Raw genomic sequence first — 21121 nt, 5'->3', positions numbered from 1 at the left:
CCACATATCGTCACCGACACCACGAAGTGACCTTAACCCCCGCAAAGTGGAAAATGTGTGTTTTGAGATACAAGCGATTTAAGTTGGCGATGTTTTGAAACGGTGATCTGAACATCGTTTTAGCTTCAAAATTCGTATATGTTTACATTGTCTGAAAGCTGGGATTTTGAATTTCACGTTAATGTATGATTTTTATTGAAATGAATTACTATTAATGAGTTATCAAACTAATTAACCATAACGTCACTTCGTGAAAACTCAAAATTCAGATTACGCTGTGTTCGAGTTTTCACGAAGTGACACTAACCACGTGTATTTGCTAATGGGTTAGCTCTAGTTCTTGAAAACGCCAGAAGTGAGTCGCGCGTATTACGTGACATTTGTGTCACTTCGTGGAAACGCAAAACCCGTTTTTGACGCGTAGTGTGCTGGCACTTTACACGCGAAAGAATGGTATAGTACACTTCGTGAAAACGCATTTTCCGGTTGTGACCCATTAAGTTGCAAATGTTAATTAATGTTTATTAATGTTTTGACAAAACTAATTAACTATGTGCTTAGTAACTTCTTGAGGTGTTAGATTATGTGTAATTAATCACAAATCAGGAAAAAATCGAAATCGCAAAATATCGATTTTTCGAGGTTAGTGTCACTTCGTGGTGACGGTGACGATATATGTGCTAAAATTTGTTCTGATAATTATGTTCAGTAATTATCATTAAAATCGGGGGAAAATAGGTTTAGTTAGGGCCCTTGTTCGCAATATATATCAATCTTTTTAAGCCACATGAATATTAATAACCTATACATAATGGTGTGCAGTAAACATTTCTACCATCGCCTCCTTCACGAGTTATTCATTAATAAATATCAACCTTTTTGGCTGGCTTCAACATTTGTCCATAGCGAGACCCGCTAGTCACGCCGAGTCACGCTAATGAATTGATAATAACGCGCTACGTCACGGTTGCTATATAGAAGACTGTCCAAGTATTGTTTTGCTCAGCTAAAATCCGAGTCGAACGTAGCCTTGGTGATAGTAGAACGTGTAACACAAGCGTTTGCAACAACAGATGAACATGGGCGTCGCCAGATTTTTTTTCTAAAGGGGGGCAAAACATATTTTTGCCAAAAAATGCCTGTATTTCTCAACACATTTTCGATTTATCAGTTTAAGAGGGGGGCAGGGACATTTTGCCCCCCCCCAACCCATTAAATTGACACCAGTATGACTTCGCCCCTCTTTTTTTCTCCTCTTTTTTTGTTTTTGTTTGTTTGCTCTTCCAGGGAGGGGGGGGGGGGCAAGTGCACCCCCCCCCCCCCTTGCCCCCCCCCCCCTCCCCCGCCCCTCGCAACGCCCATGCAGATGAAGCTGAAATTCGGAATGTACTTAGATGATATTAGTGTTCAAGTACTCGTAAAGTTTAATCTGGTGAGAATTCCTAGAAATTGAGATAAGTAAATAGTTTTGGGGACCCTTTCGAACAATTCGTCGCAGAGCTGACAAACCGACGAATAAGCGAAAACCTTGTTTGGAGTAATTCGCGTTTGAAGTTGGACACTTTTCTTGGCGCCGTATTTTACCCTTAATGTTTCGATAAAAACCCTTTTAGTATATATTCTGAATAAAATAGGAAACTAAGTATCCATCAAGTCACTTATTTAATCAGAGAAGTTGTGCGATATGATTTTATTTGATCGTAAACGTATTTGTCAGTTTGTCAAATTACATTAATCTCCAATATCCGGTTGTTCTTCACACTGTTTGTATGCTATTCGTCAGTTTGTCGGATCGCGCGCGCCGCGCGCGCCAATCCGACAAACTGACGAATAACATTCGTTGGTACTTTGAACGCACACCTTACATAAGCTGGTTACCAGCGAAATTTCGTATTCGTCACTATGTCGAATTATGGATTTGTTTTGTGAGTGATTCGCCACAAGGGGGGCTCTGAATCTCACAATCCAGACAAAAATTAAGAATTTTGGCAAAAGAGCAACCTTCATAAACCCTAAAAAAATCACAGAAATTCGAAATCGCCAAAATGGTCGATTCGCCGGTTTGTCAGTTCTGCGACGAATTCTTCCAGGACTTTTAGGTAATTTTTACCAGTGACCAGTATTCATGTTTCTGCATCATTAATGCCACAAAAAAAATACTCTGTCTCTGGTCAGACCAAAGTTCCAGAATTGATGCGGCGACGCGGCTTTTTTTTTTTTTTTTTTTGGCTTTTTTTTTTTTTCAAGCTTAGATTGTACAGACAAGGTGGGGTACTATTTTGCTTTTTTGGTGTCCTCATGTACATTGGTGTCCTCCATAATTTGCCTTGGTGCCCTCGATCATTTGCCTTCGTGCAATTTCCCATTCCTTGGTGCTCTTTGGTAAAAAAAAAACATTGAGGAGGTGCGTCAATAGAGGGCGCTGTTGGAGCTACCGCGGAACATTTTGGAAAAAAAGATTGACGCGCATGATTAAAATCGACGCGCGCGCTGACCAGAGACCGACTTATTTTTTTTTGTTGGCCTAATGGTGATTTTTTTTCACTGACATTAAGGTTAGCATTTTATTATGCATGTAATTTCACATTTTAATCATACTGACTGTATTTTGTCAACAGAACGCTCAAAAAGCGTTCAGTTACGCAATCTGATTCACTTTCCTTATCAACGCACAGTGCAGAGCCTAGGCAACCGGAAGACCGAGTATGGATGCTGCACGTGTTTGCATGAGCCTGGGGGACAATGTATTGTTGATCTATTTCTTAAAAAAAAAGATATATTTGTGATTTGAAAACTTTCAAAAAAGCAATTGCTAATTATTTTGTTAGGAAAGACCCTACTTGTTGCTAAGTTAATAGTATCAAGCATCCTGTGAAATCGTTGCGCTTGGTATGCTGTCAATTTCAAGAAACTATGAAACTATGTTATATTAATAGTATAACGTCGGGTCGGACAGAACAATCGCTGTGCGCCTTTCTTTCAACTATTACATACATTCGAAAGTAAAAAGCTATTTACCTCGTGCATATGTTCGGCTAGGCATGTACATGTGCGCCGAAATAATTTTTGAATATTTTATATGTACTTTTTAATGCATTTTTCAAATCTCTGATTTTCTATATCTTTTTTCTGAATGAATGCGTTTTTACCGTTTCGTTATCGGCTCCAAAATATTTCTATCAGGAAAAACCATACTGTCAATGAAAAACTCTTTTAAATTTTTGTAAGATGAGACAAACAGTTTTGGGAATGGCTGGATTTAAAAACAAATTCTTCAGGTTTCAGTCTGAATAGCATTGTGACTGTATTGTCACCTGCAATATGGAAATAAGTTATCAGAAATAACTTTGATTTGAGTGTATATTTCATTTTCCTCGACATTTGAACTTGAATCTGATTGACATATTAAAGATGGAAAGGTGGAGGTTGAAACTACAGGGCCATCCCAAAACGACATTGGAGATTCCGGATCAACAATTAACACACCGAGTGACTTTATGTTTTAAATTAATTTGCGCCTCATGCTCTACACACAACTGAAGATATAAACGCGGGGAATAGAAGTACATTTCACAAAATGTTAGGGCTCTGATTGACGAATCAAATGAGCCCTTTAGGCACTGCCTGACCGGTGAGGTGCAGTAAAGGTAGATATTGCACTAAATGTTGGAATAGTTTGTGTAATATATCAAGCTTCGATGGTTAGCAATTTATATCTTCAGTACACCAATCTAGCTGTAACAGGTGATGTATGGTTCACTGCTGCTCAAACTAATACATGTAGATAAACAGCAGAAAACTATGCCACTTGGATTAAGAGTCAATTAATTTGGCTAAATGGACACGTGAAGATGTTTAGGGTCATGTTTGTTTTGCTCAAGTACTTTTTTTTTGGAATTCTAGATTGCTCTTGTTTATTTTAATTCCTGTTTATAAACATTGTTGGCCTCATGTGCATTTGTAAATGTACATGTTTCTTGCTTTCACTTTACACTCATATCGTGCATGCCACGAAGACGTGGACCCCATTTTCAGGAAGTGCGTCCGGATATCTGAAGCACAGAGATATCAACTTACATAATACTACAAAACAAATCGTTTTCAGTAAGCTTCCAGGAAAAAAAAAACAGCTTAAGATTAAACACCACAATTATTAAAACAAACACAAAATGCTTTAATTGACCAATAACAACCGCTGCTATTGTGTGTCTTCTTGCATATTTGTTGTGGCCTTTAACCCTCCGAGCAGCGAAGTGGTGATTTGATTCTCCACATTTTCCAAATATGTGCATAATTTTATTTTTCAATGGGCCAATAAGGCCAAGCTTCCATGTAATCCTCACCCCTACTATACACCACAAGCCTGTAGACTCCCATTGGCCAGACCCTACCCACTCCGGAGTAAGGAGTGTTGAAAGACAGAAGCCAAGATGGCACCCAATGCCTTTGTGCAGTAATGGGAGATCTTAGTGGCCAACCCCTAAGTGCCGCCGCCGATTGTGTCAACCCCTCGTGTCGCCAGGAGCCCAGACAGGTTGTAAACAATCCCTGGCCATGTGAATGACCTTTATCTTGTGCATGTACAGGCATGTTAGGGTTAAAGACCTATAAAGATATGTGGTGATAAAAATTCTCCACGTAGGTCCACGGTGTGATTTGTTTATATATAAGTTGCTCGGAGGGTTAAAGCATCTTGTCCTACACAAATTACGACAAACTAAACTTACAGACTTTTCCAACACGAGTTGAATTTATAAATGACCCCCAATAATGGTGACAGTGAATAGGATGTCCTAGTGTTTTCGATTGTTCAATTCCTCTTTTTAGTCAATGAAATGCTAAGTGATTTGAGAACTATCAGCAATTTTTAACTTCCTTAACATCGTGATGTGCCTTTGGATTATTGGCTTTGTGCACAATAACCCTGCGGGCTGCGCAGGGGCTCACGCGCTAGTCCCTTTGTTGTTTCTTAACTTTTTTTTATGAAGCTATCGCCCGATTCCCTTGAAACTACATGTAATCCTAAAGTGAACCTTGTGTTTTGAGAGGGTATGGTCGTTTTTCTTGTAGAAGTTCACTTGGGGGTCAGCCGCTTTTGTGAAAGTTGGGCTTCCAGACATAGCCCATTCACTTGTGCACAACAAAGTAATCTGTGCTTCACACACCGCCGTCACAACAATGTCATCAATCATCCTCTACTGCTGGCCCAGTGACAGCTGTCTAGAGCCGCAGAAAGGCTGTTTCGACTGTTTCATGCCCATCTTTTTGGGGGGATCCAACATGTAATGGTCGATCCAACATGTAATGGTCAATCCAACATGTAATGGTCACAATGCATGCAGTGTATATGGACATGACTGTGCAGCCACAATGTCTGTGAGTGACCTACTGGAGGGAATTCAATCTTGTGTTGGTTCGGGGGACCTGCATTATTAAGACCATTAGAGAAATGATTGTGTCCACAAAATAATATTTTATACGCGAAATCAAAACTGCCTCACGCGTGAGCACCTCAGCTACGCGGCGTAAGTGTTTACGCTACGCAGCTCGCAGGGTTAAGACGTTGATTAAATATGTTTTTTCACAATTCATATTCAGACCCCTCGATGCAGAGTCAGTCGATTTTCACCTTCATTGCCCTCGGTATCGCGGCTGCACTTCTGCTGGTGCTTGTTGCGGTTATTGTCTCATGGAAACGCCGAAAGAGTAAGTTTGTTTGCCAACTCTAATGACTGTTAACTCTGTTTTTGACACTGCTGTCTACTACTGAGCTATTGCTTTGCTGATGCCAGACAGCAGCACACTGCAAAAACTGTGTTTAGCAATTAAACACTTTTCTAAACACTTTCTTGCTATCAGGTTGTAAACATGTTTACATACTAAACATGTTTAGAGTGAGGATGGATAGTGTTTAGCAATTGAACATTGATGTTTCAGAATTGAACACATAATGTTTAGCTCCTAAACATGTTTACAAAGTGATAGAAAGATTGTGTTTAATTGCTAAACACAGATTTTACAGTGCACCTTGTTGGGGTCAATTGCAGCTGCTAGTAATAATGTGTTGATATTCAGTGTCTTTGGACTTATCAGGTACAGTTTTGCGTCGTCAATTTGATACAACCAACGTGCTTAGAAACCTCAAAATTTCTCCCATAATTACGGTGGACATTTAACATTTAGCTTTTTTCCCATGCCACCTAGCGCCGAATACTGGGGACGCCACATAAATGTAAGAGCAATCAACAACTAACACGTGCTTTTATACATCATAGTGTGCGTACGGGTGAGGTCAAATCCTATACTAGGGCCAATATCAGGATCAGTTTCCTGTTAGTTCAGCCCGTGAAGCAATCTTGATGTTTCTTTTTGAGATTTGAAAGCTAAGAAATATGGATAATCAAAACATAACACCATTGTTGATTGTCCAGAATGTATTATAATAATATTAGCGTTTCGAATGTAAAATTCGAGGAAACAAATGCATCCTGTATAGTCATTGTGTAAGTTCTGATGGCCGCTAAACATATCGAATATTGAGGTGATTTGTTTATATGAGTTTCATTGTTTGTGGGTTAAAGTACAAAATCGGAAAAACGAAAGTGTTCACAATGCATTTTTGCAATGAATCGAGGTAACAATGAAGGTAATAATAACAGAAACCATAGACGTTTGTTTATAGTTTGATTTTCGTTATTCCTATCTACAGATAACATTGCCTCCGATGGAAACCAGTGAGTGAAATGTATTTTAAATATTGACAGTTTTGCTTTGTCAATGAATTATTGGAATTAGTAATGCGGGTCAGTTTCTCTATGCGCTGACACGATGAGTCTTCATTCCACTGATAGTCGCTGTTGCATATTTCTATTTTTATCAACCGTAATTATGTTTTAATGACAAGCTATATGCTTGTGTTCTAATGACAAGCTATATGCGAGCATTACCACAGCATGCTTTTAAACTTTGCAAGCTGGAATAAAGTAAAAAATGAGGTCATCCACGTAAAAACAAGTACTGCAAATACTTCCTTTAAGGAGACAGTACTGTTCCTAAACTCAATCTTGTGAGAATTTACCCCCAAAATGCTTGACAATACTACATACACCTTACACAGAGCGCCATAAATGGTGGTAATTCTTTGTTAATTTAAATGAGAAAAAAAATATTTGAAGTTGGGTTGCTTTGTGCAATTGTCCTATAAAGGCTGGAGGATTCAGCCGGGGAACACAATGCAACTTGTCAAAGTTATACGAACACCAATGTACGGAAGCGTATTTAGGACAAACAAATTCGGTCCACGTTTTCGTCGGGTGGTTTACTATTCCGCCCGGGCGAAGTAATATTTAGCCAGGTTTGATTACTATTCCACCTGAACGGATTACAATTTGAGTTGATTTTTAGCACAAAACAGCTGATATTAGCCCATTAAAGGAATTAATAGGAATTTGCTAGTGTTTAAGGAACATTTTTGGGTGCTCAATATTTGTAGAAATTGTTATTGCATAATAGGGCTGTTAATCCCAATTTTTCAAGCTTGGGGGGGGGGCTGGTTTGGACCCAAGTTGTCTTCTAAACAGTTCATATCATTAAATTTGAAACTTGGAATAGACAACCTGACAGGGAATAGTACATATTACCGAGACGTCATTGTGACATCATCATGTATTACAATAATATGTTTTAACGTGCTTTTTTTGATTATTTATAAATCATAAACTATACGGAAACAAATCATGTCAAAGTTAGTGTATAGGTGCTTTTTTTTCAAAGTTGATTTTACTTTTCCGAACAAATTAAAAAAAATATAGGGCCCTAATGCTCTCTAACAAATACTTTTGCTTGTTTGCTTTTTGAAGTCTTCATACTACTCTGTGTCAGGATGTTCAGTCCAAGTTTATGATATGGATCGTTTATACGAAATAATTCAACCCCCACTTGAAAGAGTGAAATGAACAGCCTTGTTACCCAGCAATACAATTTTAAAAACATTGAGCGCCCGAAAATGTTCCTACAATACTAGCAAATTAATATTAATTCAAAAAAATGGGTTAATTTGAGCTGTTTCGAGCTCGAAAACAGCTCAAAATGTAGCCAGCACGGGCGGAATAGTAATCCGACCCGGGCGATTTAGTAATCTGTCCCGGGCGAAATGATAATTTTGTCCGGGGGGGGGGATGCCCTTAATACCCTTCTGAACCAATGGTATGACTCTGAAAGCTTTATTTTAGTAACAATGTATTGTCAACATGCTATTACAGGCCTGTAGTTCGCTACACACGGACTGGAACCGACAGGCCCACGGCGTCTGTGAGTCCTGTCTTGAACACAGTCGTAGGACCATCAGGTAAACTAAGCTTAGTGCATGAATGCCCAAGCTGTTCGTGCTAGAGAATGGGATCTTCGAATTCAAAACTAAAACGAAATAAGAAAGATTAAAGGGACAGGGCCCCTGAAATGACACCTAACACGTATCGAACAATGATAACGATCATGTTGCCATCATTAAAGAATGACGATTCGATCTTTGATCGAAATTATGTTTCGATGTGACAGGTTACAAGTTTGCTTGTATATAAAATAAAATTATTTATTTTTTTTATACAAAATTAAATCAAGCTGCTTTAATTTGATTGGTACAATGAAGCTTCAAGAGTGGAGTGTCATGGCCTAGCGGTTAAGAACACCTGACTCTTGCTCTGGTGTTTCAGAGGCAACAGTGGCGTTGGTTCGAGCCCGAGCCCGGACACTTGTGCCCTTGAGCAAGGCACTTAACCATTATTGCTTCGTCCTTCGGATGGGACGTAAAGCCGTAGGTCCCGTGTGTTGTGTATTGCACGTTAAAGACCCCAGTAACACTTATCGCTAAGAGAAGGGGTTTGCCCCGGTGTTTCTGGCAGTGGCTGCAATATGCAGCAAGATGACGTAAATAAAGAGTGAAGTATATTTGCTCAAACGGCCTTTAAAAATACGATAACTTTAAGAGAAGCCACTCTCATAACGTTGTACTTTATTTTATTACAAGTTGCGGAAAATATCTACGAGGAAAATACGTTCCTTCCGAATAGCCATTCGCCTCCTGCTACGACAGCGCCCTCTAGCAGTGGCATTCAAGCAACAAGGAACTTCCGACGTTACAATTCCGGTAATCAGTTAATAGAGTTACTCAATAAAGTCAATGATTAAGTCCACTCTTTGGTTAGTTTATACACCGAAGCGTTGAGTTAAAACATGTTCATGTCCGACCAACCTCTGCTTAGTGATATGCGACCAACACTTCATGTGTGCATCTGGAAACATCATTAACATTGGTATGTGTTTTGCAGGATAATTTTGGACATGCCTCACTTCTTCAACCTATTTCAACGAGTTTGGATGTTCTGGTTTCAAAACTGATGTTCAAACTGATGTTTTTTGGTTGTTTTGCCTTGCTTTTTTTTCAGGCAATAGGGTAGTGGAGACTGTTGTCCTCCCTGGCCCCCTGGAGCAAAGCGATATGCCGTCTACCAGCAACCAACAACCAGCCGCCACCATTTCTAAGGAAGTGTGTAAATTAAAACTAATACATTCTTTCAAGTTATCAAAACAAATATGCATTATGGTTACATTTCCGTCAAAATTAAAAATGTGCATACATTATTTTGTTTGTCAGATAATCCAATTTTTCAAATGCGCAGTCGTGATATTTGCATTAAACGCAGTCATTTCTACCTATTTGTCTTGGCAGGTCCTCATTTACGCAGACGTCCATCACACCAAAGCACGCCCATTGGACGTCCCGCCCATCCGCACGGCGCCTCCCACCCAGTATGCAGACATCGACAACTTCCTGTTATCAACTCCTGTCGAGACCCCGCCTCTTCTCAGAGACGACGCCCCAAGCTTGGGTGCTGAGGGGCTGATTCTAGATAGTTTGCAAGAAGCGGGCATTGAAGAGAGGGCTCCGCCCCTCCCCCTCCGGGGTAATCCGATCCCTCATCTGGTACGGGATTGGCAGATCTAGACTTAACGAGTGTGCGTGAATAACCGAAATTATCAGTTTGAGGATCACTGGGCGAGCAGCCCAATAAGACCTGTATACAGTCAGACGAATATTTTGCAACAATCTTCACTTTCGCTGGTATATTTTGTAAGATAAAAAAGAGCTTTCTAATGTCAGATGGAAACAGCTTTATTCCTAACAAATACACATCTTTTTGTGGTAAAATGAAAAAAAAACTTTCTCTTGTAAATTTTGAAGAAAAGAAAGAGCTTTCTAACGTCTAAGGAAAATAGCATTAATCTTACGACAAATTCACATCTTCATTGTGGTAAAAATGAAAGAGAAAGTCACAGAAAATAGAAACACTTGTGAGGAAAAGTATGCAAAACCTTTGACAACAAAAATACTTTTTTTCCAGCCGTAGATTTCCACGCTTGAAATTGAAAAAAAAAAGAGGAAAGACGGACCTGTTCAATTGAAAGGTACAAGTGGATGACATGCGTGGTGAACACGCTTTAGCTTAAAAAAAACTGTTTGCTTTCGAGAATCAGAATCTCAAGATGACCCGCTTGCTTTTTTGTCGTTGAATAATCCTTGCGTCATCTACTTGAAAATCAGCGTTCGAAAAAAAAATCGGCTGTTGGAATAATTGAAACCGTAATCGACAAGAAAAAAAAATCGAAAGAAAAACAATTACCGTAAACTTGCAGTCCTATGATAAATTTACATTTACACCATATTGTGTGTAATCTGTAAATAAATGTTTCTTATATCTCAAACTGTTTCAATTTTAGTTGGCCTATTTGACAATATCCGCTTGTATAGTTAAACTTTTGTTTCTAAACGAAAATTTAAACGTAGTGGTTGTTCACATTTATAGGGTTAAATTCGGTTTCAGTCAAACAACACAATAGGGAGTAAAGTTGAAAAGCTTTTTATATGTTGTAGTATAAATTAAAATTGAAAACTTTTTCAATGTTCATCATCATGATCATCATCATCAACTCGGCCACAGCAGTGTTGAAGATCAATCAAGTAGCCAACATTTTAATTTTAATTCAAATTATTTGTATTTTGATTTAATCACACTAGTTCAAGATGATTTTTTTCCCATAAACAGTCCATGAAATCAGTGTAAATATAATACGAAATTTATTTAAGAAAGTCATAAAAGAATATAACGCTGTCGACTGCATTGTAGATATAGACTTTACTAATGCGTGTACACACATTCTGTTATAATTCGCTATATAGCTGAATGTGAAGCATAAACAATAATGACTTTGTCTTGTTAATGAGAGATGTCTGTTTATAATGTAACACATTCTGTTTTATCATCACAAGAGGGCGCCGTTTAAAATAAAGTAACGTGGTGCTGGCCTCGCTTGGCTTCGTATGGTTGTACATCATGTAACTTTTATTGTGAACCACCTCGACTCAAGCATGTTGTCTTTTCTGTTGGGTCTTAAAAATGCTGCTGTTTATTTTTGGTAAGTTGCCTCGTCTTAAATTATCCTCTTTATTTACATGTGCTAAGGAGTTCCAAGAGTGTTTTTGTAGACATATTTAAGGTATATTTTTTGAAAATTATAATTTTATTTCTGACGGATATTCCTTGGGCTATGATAGAGCCTGGGAGTGTCAGCGTGACATGGCGGCCATGTTTGCCCGGTTTTATTTTCTTGAATTTTAATTAAGTTTGGGACAAAAGTTTTGCAGTCGCTAAAGGTGTTTTGCAAGTCCTTGACATGGGCTTTAGGGGGATTGAAAATGGATGGCTGTTATTTTCAGGTTTTGCTGGCAAGATAGAACAGGTCATCTTTTTTTCTACAATTTTAAGTTGTTTAATCTTTATGTGTAATAAACCGTAATGAATGAACGAATGCAAGGCCCGTGTTCTGGCATACAGATGCTTACATTTATAAGATCAGCACATCTCCCATTAACGACAAATTGTTTGACAACATCATAATTAACAAGATTAAATGATCCCCTGATTACCAACGAAGAAAGAAGAAGTTTTCCACGATTAAATTACCCTATTAGTGTACGACATGTCCCCATATTTTGTTGCCCATGAAAACGAGTCCCCCGTTTTTTAGCTCGATGTTATGCATCAATATGCTTGGACTAAATGTAACTAAGCAGACATTTCATACTCCAAAAATGACGTGGCTAGTTGTTGGTAGGTGGAAAATACGGGGAGACATTGTGGCACAACAGAACACGGTAGACAAAGCATTTACATGTAATGTATACGAAGTCAGAGACGACATGTCAGAAATACGCGGGGTATGGCATTCGAGTGAAATGCTCAAACAGTTCAAAGTTGAAAAAAAATAATGTGTAAAGCTTCGAGTAAATGAGTCAAAACTCCGAGTAAATGAATCAAAAACAACTCCGGAACTCACAGATATTGAAGCAACATACAGTCTCCCCTTGTTGGTTTTATAATGGCAGCAGGATGGACGACAAAAAACGAAAGTTCACATGGATATAAACATAAAATAAAATCGACGAGAATAAAAGCACTGATGAAACGATGAAGGGCGCCCTCACATCGATCTTCATTGTATCGTCGTCTCCTTGTGTTCTTTGGAATGAATGAACATACTCTCAGGTGTCAGTTATTTGTTTAATGTAGATAGTATTTTTTTCTCCGGTCATCCACTTGGCCTACGAAAATTAATAGAGGGGGGTGGTGGCTTGTAACATACTTTCAATGGGTGCGCTGTTCAAATTTGACGATTAATAACACCCCCGCCCCCCACCGGATCCCCGCCTGATGGACCATCGACATAATTATGGTGGACCCTATTGTCCACTTTTGTTCATAGTCTAAATAAATCAACATACTGTTATACTGTACCCCCTAGTTTCTACGAGGACTATACCTCCCCCCCCCCTCCACTCAAAAAAAAACAACCTCCGAGCCGTCTTGGTCACAAACAATTTGGTTCTGAATCCGTCCTTTGGGTGCACTAACTATTTAGATATTCTATAATGTATATTATGTACTATATTTAACATGTAAATTTCAAATGTTGCACACAAAATTATTGGCAAAGTCTCATATGCCACCAGTAGAAAACAAATTATGTAAATTTCTTAAATGATTCTGCGGAGTCAAAAAATATTAGCCGTTTCCACAAGCATTCGGTGTCGTATTTTCAATGTGCAATCGACAAACGGACCCGATTAAAAGGTATACATTAATATGTCAGGTCTTGGTTTTTTTACGAATGTAGTTTTGTTCATGTTCAGAGGCACCGGCATTTGCACACATCAAAGTTTCATTTAAAAATGTTAATGCTTAATTTGTTGGACTAAGCATTGCAAACCTTTCCTTTCCGTCTATTATGAGGAGCGACCCAAACCTCTATTTCTGATGTTTTATGCCGCGTGCCAAATACTTGGTTACGGATGGAAATGACCATCTTTTAGCCTATTAGGGATAATATGGCGGGCAGAATAGGAGGACGCTGTTTGATTTGGCTGAACTCTTTTGCATTTACCCAAACTAAACAGTCCCCTCCTATTGTGTCCGTCCAAACTTCGCGCTATGCCATGCATAAAATCACTTGTGTTTGGACAAATTATTGCAACAAATTACAAATTGCAAGTGCGTCCGTTCATCCAATAATGTAGGCATGTTGTTTGAACTTGGTGTAAATTGTATCTTGCATTTTGTGCCTAACCGTAGTTATTTGGTTTTAACCAAGGTTTGATCCAAAGATGCGTACGCCGTACTCTTTAGTTGTTCTCTAAACGCATACATTTTTTTTTTAAAGTAAAAAAGAAATATTTTATTTTGGGCGTCTGCAATCCTGTTGGGAAAACAAGAATTTCATTTTCTTCGCACCAAAGATTGCACTTTTCGTGGAGCCGCATTGCAGGCGGCGAATTATTGTCTGGCAGCTAGGAATTCGATTTTTGTAAAGAAATAATGTTGTTACCAACCGGAAGTGGATTTTTTTCGTTCGACGTCTCAATTAAAATGTGACTATAAACTGTTACATTTGTAGGAAAATAGCAATTAACCAAATTTATATATTTTTGGAAGGTGAAACTCAAAATTAGCACGGAGAACCATTTCATTAATGAGCTGCTATGAAAAGTGAATGAGATGATTTTACTTACCCGGCTAAATAATTGGATAGAAAATAACAGTTTTGGTTTGTAACGACTAATAACGTTGTCGACTCCTTTTGACACATTTGTATTCAAACAAACGCCATCAACATCGCCCTCATAAATTGTGGCCGCAATAGTAGTGTTCGTCCATACCTAGCATCGGTTGCAGGCAGGAATACACATAAATTGTCGAATAATTCTCTTCGGGCGTCGCTTTTACTTCTACTAAAAACCGTGGTTAAGGTAAATATTTTAACACAGTGGCCAACACACGATCAAACTACATGTCTATCTTTGCTAAGATTAAGACAGAGGGCGCTGAGAGATTGCCAAGAATAATTTGAAGAACTAGCAACATAGAAGACTAGCCGTTGCATGCGCCTATCATGTTTTATCCAAAGTGCACCTTAAACCCATACTTTCTTTATTTTGTGATGCGATCAAGTTAAATGAGTCGTTTGCCGGGAATTTTTAATTGGAGATACAGGCCATGTCACTACCAAGAAGAGCGGAAAGTAGATTTGGTTCTTTTGTTTATTTATTTACAGATCTCAGGAATACATGAGACTTGACTGGCAGGCCTATTCTATACAAAAACAAGTACATGTATAGGCGACTGATTAACGTCATAATATTAAAAGCGGAATTAACATTTTTAGCTAGTCAAACACTCGGTGGTGCTTTTTATACTGTGTATTGGAGTTCTACCATTGAACATAAATATTATTATACGGATCACTTTTGCGACTTGAAATAACTGGTATAACAACATCGATATTTTTTTAGTAAAGAGTTTTGTGGCAGCAGCATGTACATTGTATCTCTTTGCCCTGCCAATGCACTCTGGATGGCATTTGGAACTATTAAGGGTTCCATGAATTGCATTCCGGAAATAAACATCCTGTTACACTTTCAATTCTGTCATATTGGTCAAAGTTTTGGATTTCATAACTTGTGTAGCACTGGATAGATAATAATGATAGGTAGTTATTATTCTGAACACTTCATTTCTGCACATATTAACGTGACCCTGCATACAGCGACATTCATTGTTTATGTTTTAGAAGCCATCGACGTTAGTTTCGTCCTTGACTAGCTTGAAATGAAAATAGCTCTTTGGTGACCTCACTACATACTTCGGATTTTCATTTGTTCTTGGCTGTGACGCGTTGAGGTTGCTCGGCTGATTTGGTACTATCGGACATAACTGACGTTCTTCAGCAATGAATACGTTGTACGCGTGGATTGGTATCTGCGTGTTTGGTATCGCATGTCGCCTTTCTTGTGGTAAGTCAAATAATGTAGAAAATGTCGAAAATATTTTGTACATGGAAACAAATCTTGTTGACTGTTTAACTCCTTCCTTAGCCGTTTAAGTCAGCGGTTATTCCGACAAAAAGAAAAAGCATTCCACAAAAGGATCACCAGTTTCCAAAGTCCCGATGAGCGTTGACAAAATAAGAGCCAGGATTTTGTTTGATGTGTTTTATTTTTATAGAGACGATTTGGACAGCCGTGGAGGGAGAAGATGTGGAGCTGGAATGTAAAATATTTGACTGGGCTGGGACTCCACCGTGCAGTGATACAGCTTCCTCAGTCGAATGGCTTATGAATGCATCAACCATTGTCACATGTACACAGACCTTTTCCTCTTATGCGGCTGTACTTAACAAAACAAGCGGGGCTTTGGTGATCCCGCATGTTTCTGGGTCCTTGAATGGCACAAGGTTCCACTGTCAAGTGTTACAAGGAGCAGGACCCCGCAAATATGAAATAGAACTCATCGTGTTTAATGGTAAGTATATTTTCGATATTTTCCATGAATATGGAAATAGTATGAGCTATTAAATTTATTGTTTTACAAACGTTAAAGGATTTTAAAATTTCTTTCGACCTGTACACTCTAAAGCCAAATTGGTTGCGATAACCAATATCAGAAGGTTTTGAACCAATTTTAATGGGCAATATGTGTCCAAGCGACCTTTGGTTAGCCTTTGACCAATTTTTATTGATACAAATTTGAACCAATTCACGGTTGGTTAAGACAACACATTTTCTTCTCGATCAAACCCTATACCAATATGAAATGGTAACATCTAACCGTTAGTGGTGGGTCATCTCAAACCAAATCTTATTGGTTGATGGATTTACATATTTCCCAGGTAAATATTAACCACTTTGTAAAATAGTTTTCAAATATTCGTAACTCAAATTGACTCGAGCTAAATATTTGCCTCGACTAGACTCGACTACACACTTTGACTCGACTCGACCTTTTTGACATAATGACTCGACTCGACACGAGTCACAACAATCAATGACTCTTACTACTCTGACTGCTTTGGTAAACTTAGCAAAAAAAAAACCGATTTAACCAGCACACTTTGGTTATATCGTTGACATATGCCATTGGTTACATTTAACCAACAACATGGTTCAATTAACCAAATATATCCACGATGTTTTCACGATTTTGAGTTTTGGTTGAGTTTCAAAAATTATCGTTTGAAATTATCGTGAACAAACATTTGACAAAATGCCTAAAATCCGTGTTTTTCTGTTTTCACAAAGCGACACAAAGTTACCTCGTTAGCAGGGCCAGAGGAATCAAGCGTTTTTTCTACACACACGTTAGCATGGGATTGGACGGGATTGGACACGCACGCCGTGAACGATGTCGATAAAGAACAGACGCGCGCTGCACTGACGTCAGACGCGCAAATGTAACAATTTCTTTGAACATTTTATGTTTTCACGAAGTGACACAGAGTGTGTACATCCTGATTGGACAAAATAGTGAGGCCTCTGTGTTGTGCTGTTTTCACGAAGTAAACAAAATTTGTATTGATCTTTATAAATGAATTACAGTTTAATTAAGAGAGACTTCTAGTAAACAACTTTGAATTAGCAAAATACAAAGCACACGTTACTTGACAATGCAAGAACTTCTTAAATCCATAACTATAAACTAGCAGAAAAGGTGTTTTGAAAAAAAAAGATTAACTTTAAAGGCGATTATCTCGGAATGACCTTTTTGCATGATATTGTCACTTCGTGAAAACACCATCGATATTTTAACACTTGTTTGGTTATTAAATGAGTAAGGTTTTGACCAAACGATTGGTCAAGGTAATAAAACCAATATGTCGCAACCCATGAAAATGGTAACCAGTTGACCAATCGATGGGTTAAGGTCGAACCAAATTACTGGTTACACTAACCAAAAGTAACGTGACCAAAATACAATTGGTTATTCTTAACCATTTTGTTTGTAGAGTACAGGTCTTTCCATGTTTGTACAAATGATGTGGAAAGTGCTTGAGAAATTGAAAAGTTCTGAAGAGAGGGAAGTATCATTATAACTAACTTATGATATTAATTGGAATGTTTGACTTAAGATCCCATCTTATGCAGTTTCGGGGAAAGGGGGCAACCGTTGGGCTACCCCCCTTTCAACAACATTCTTTTCAATTAAACCCAAAGAGGAGTGAAGACAAATGCTGTTGAACAGGTGCTTATAATAGTTCTTACTACCGAATTGTGAAATATTAAGAGAGATTGGAAAAGTGGGAAAAGAGCGCCCCTAGCGTCTAATGAGGTCCAGCTTCACAACCCAGCCCCACCCTTTCGAAATTTAGCTTCAGACTGTCCGGTTGGTGTCCCAAAAAGTTTAGATTTAAACAGAACGGATACTTTCCGAAATCCACCCCACGGTGTTTTGATGGCTGCGCCTCTTTAATCTAAAAATCTTGCAAAAAACATATTCCTCATTAGTAAAAAACTTGATATTCCTATGTGCAGGAACAAACATTACTGAGACGACTTCCGTGTTGAGCGGGATATTAGGAGGGGGTATCGCCTTGGAATGTTTCGTCAAAAATGTTCCATCTGGCTTCCCAAATATTACCTTCAAGTGGTTGCTTGGTAACAAACCATTGCTCGATGCGTGCACAAATAAGTACAGCACCAATGCAGGAACGTATAACTATCACCATGACAATCATGGTTGCAATTTGACGATAAACAGCCTCAAGTTAACAGATGAGGGGCGCTACAGATGCGAAGCTCAATATTCAGCCACGACGGTGTGGAAAAATACATCCTTGACAGTTAATGGTAAGTTGATAGTAAATGCACCTCTTTCAATAGACCTAAGACCAAATGGCGTCACGCGTTGTTTACATGTGCGCTTTCCGATGAGAGCCAGGTGGGCTGCGTCCCACCCCCGGCTTTCATAGAAAGCGCACATATAAACGTCGGTAGGTCTTTATTTCCCAAGGTATGTTATGCTATTGATATTTATGTGCTAAAAATCTATGCAGGTGGGTCCAGCAACCACAATATTTGATATTAAGTGGCACCATGTGCGCTCGAAGGTGTTATTTGCGCGCGCATGCAGTGCTGTTTTATCCAATAAAGTGTTTAAAGTTACACTCCAATAAAATGAATGTGCATAAAGCGCAAACAATTGATTTGGGGAATGTTGCAGAACGTGGTATTTCTACTTAAGTTCTTTCATAAGAATGTTTGTCTTGTCCTGATGCCAAAATAATGTAATGCTTCTCCGCAGTGCCACCCAGAGATGTGTACATCATCAACGCCACTACCGGCGAAATTTGTAGCGGAGACGTGAACGTTGGACCGGGCACCGAGCACAGCTTCACCTGCCTGGCCACAGACACCAAACCCCCGGCAGAAATCACCTGGGCATTCGCTGGAAAGAACACAAGCGGAGAGACGAGGGTAGTTGGGACGAGATTGCACAACACAAGCAGCACGTTTACCGTGCCGTCGTTTCAGTCTGGTCAGCGGAGGGATCTGACGTGTACAGCAACTGGGGCAGGAGGAAAGGTGGGCACGAATATTCTGTTGCTCAGCCAACATCAAGAAACAGGTACAGCTTTAGTCTTTGTGTCATTTCTTCTTTTTTTCCCTCGTTGTCCCCGGCTTGTTGGATAACATAAAATACTACTCATTAGGAGGGAACAAAAACATGTGATTATATTCTAAAATATTCCACTTTTGTTCGCTGGCTGTGAGAGTCCTTGAGGCGAAGGTTATATGGGGCATTCTTCCCCGTCTGGTCCTGTAGGTGACTGATAACCGCTCAAAGTCCGTAAGGGCAGGCGTCTGTCTGCAGTACTACTGGCTTTGACGGATCATGGTGTGTTAGGACGTTATCACTCTGCAAGAATTTCTTTGACTTCTCGAACGCCTTCTGCTGTTCAGGTCCCCATTTGAAACTTGGGTTGCGCTTTCCAGGATAACTTTTCTTCTTTGATGCATACTTTGCCTTCAACAGTTGTGTCAAGTTGGGGATCTCCTGTGTCAAGTAGGGGATGAATTTACAGTAGTAACCTAGAAGTCCTAGGTAGGCTTGCAGCTGAGTTTGGTTTGTAGGTCTATCTGCATTCTTGATGGCGTCCAGTTTCTTCGGCAATTGACTTATTCCGTCTTTGTTTGGACCATGTCCCAAATACTCGATGGAGGGCTGCAGGAATGCACATTTTTCCTGCTTTACGCGCAGTCCATTCTCTTCCAATTTTGACAACACAGCTTTCAAATTGGCCAAGTGATCCTCATCATTCTTGCCAGTAACGATGATGTCATCCTAGTACGGCCTGCACATTGGAATTTCTGCCAATAGCGATTCCATTGTCCTCTGGAATAGGGCTGGGGCACTTGCTATACTATTACTAGTCAAAAGCCAGTCCGACGAAGAATCTTCTTGTGGAAGAAAGCTGATATGGGCAGCATCAAGTCGGAAATCAACACCTTTGGCAGTCACTTCGTCACATCCAATTCTGTTGACACTAATGTCAATGATCTCTGGATCCAGATAACAACCTTCCTTAACAAACTCTTGGATACGATGGTCCCCTCCCTCCAAGCTATCCTCCACAAGATTCAGTCAACCGTGGATCAATCACCATATCAAAGCCCTATCTAGAAGAAAGAAGAGAGCCTACAAAAGAGCTTGAAGGTCGAAGAAATCGAGTGACTGGACCCGATAAAGAACCTCAAGAAACAGATGCAAAGAGACTGCAGAACAGCTAACCACACTCACATCAGTGACATGCTGTGCGAAGAATGTAGTAACCCGAAAAGGTTCTTGTCTTACATTAAGACTAAACGATGCGAGAACTCCGGTGTTGCGCCACTGATGAGAGAAGGCATTCTACAAAGTGACATCACAACGAAGTCCAATATGCTGAATAACCAGTTTGTTTCTGTCTTAACTGATGAGAACGCATCAGAACTACCATATCTTGGCACCAGCCCGCACCCAACAGTTCCATCTTTCTCCATCGTTAGGGAAGGTGTAAGGAAACTCCTCGCCAACATCAAGCCCCACACAGCCTGTGGTCCTGACAATCTGCCTGCCTATCTTCTCAAAGAGGCAGCTGAAGAACTTGCGCCTATGTTTTTGTCAACTTTTCAATGCTACCCTTCACCAAGGAAAAATCCCACATGCGTGGAAATCGGCGGATGTAACTCCAATCTTCAAAAAAGTGACAAACACAGACCTGAAAACTACCGACCCATATCTCTCACATCTATCGTTTGCAAAACAGCTGAGCATATCATTCATAGCCAGATCTTTTAACACCTTCATACCCACAACCTGTTAACAGAATGCCACTTTGGATTTAGAAAGAAGCGATCCTGCGAATCCCAGCTCTTGTTAACGGTAGACGACCTGGCCAGAGGTCTACGAGACAAGCAGCAGATCGATGCAACCCTTTTAGATTTCTCGAAGGCCTTTGACCGAGTACCTCATGAACGTCACCTCCTGAAGCTCCATCACTATGGGGTCAGAGGTCAGCTACTGTCTTGGATCCGAGATTTCCTATCAGGACGTACCCAGCAAGTTATTCTAGAGGGGGAAAGAGCAGCGTTGCCAGTGTAACATCAGGGGTACCCCAAGGCACCGTACTGGGGCCCCTGTTGTTTTTGGTCTTTATCAACGACCTGCCTGAGTGCGTTTCGTCAAACCTACGCCTC

The sequence above is a fragment of the Patiria miniata genome, unplaced genomic scaffold (genome assembly GCF_015706575.1).
Source record: "Patiria miniata isolate m_02_andy unplaced genomic scaffold, ASM1570657v1 HiC_scaffold_29, whole genome shotgun sequence".
Classification (NCBI taxonomy): Eukaryota; Metazoa; Echinodermata; class Asteroidea; order Valvatida; family Asterinidae; genus Patiria; species Patiria miniata.
Note: the sequence above shows the minus strand (reverse complement) of the source record.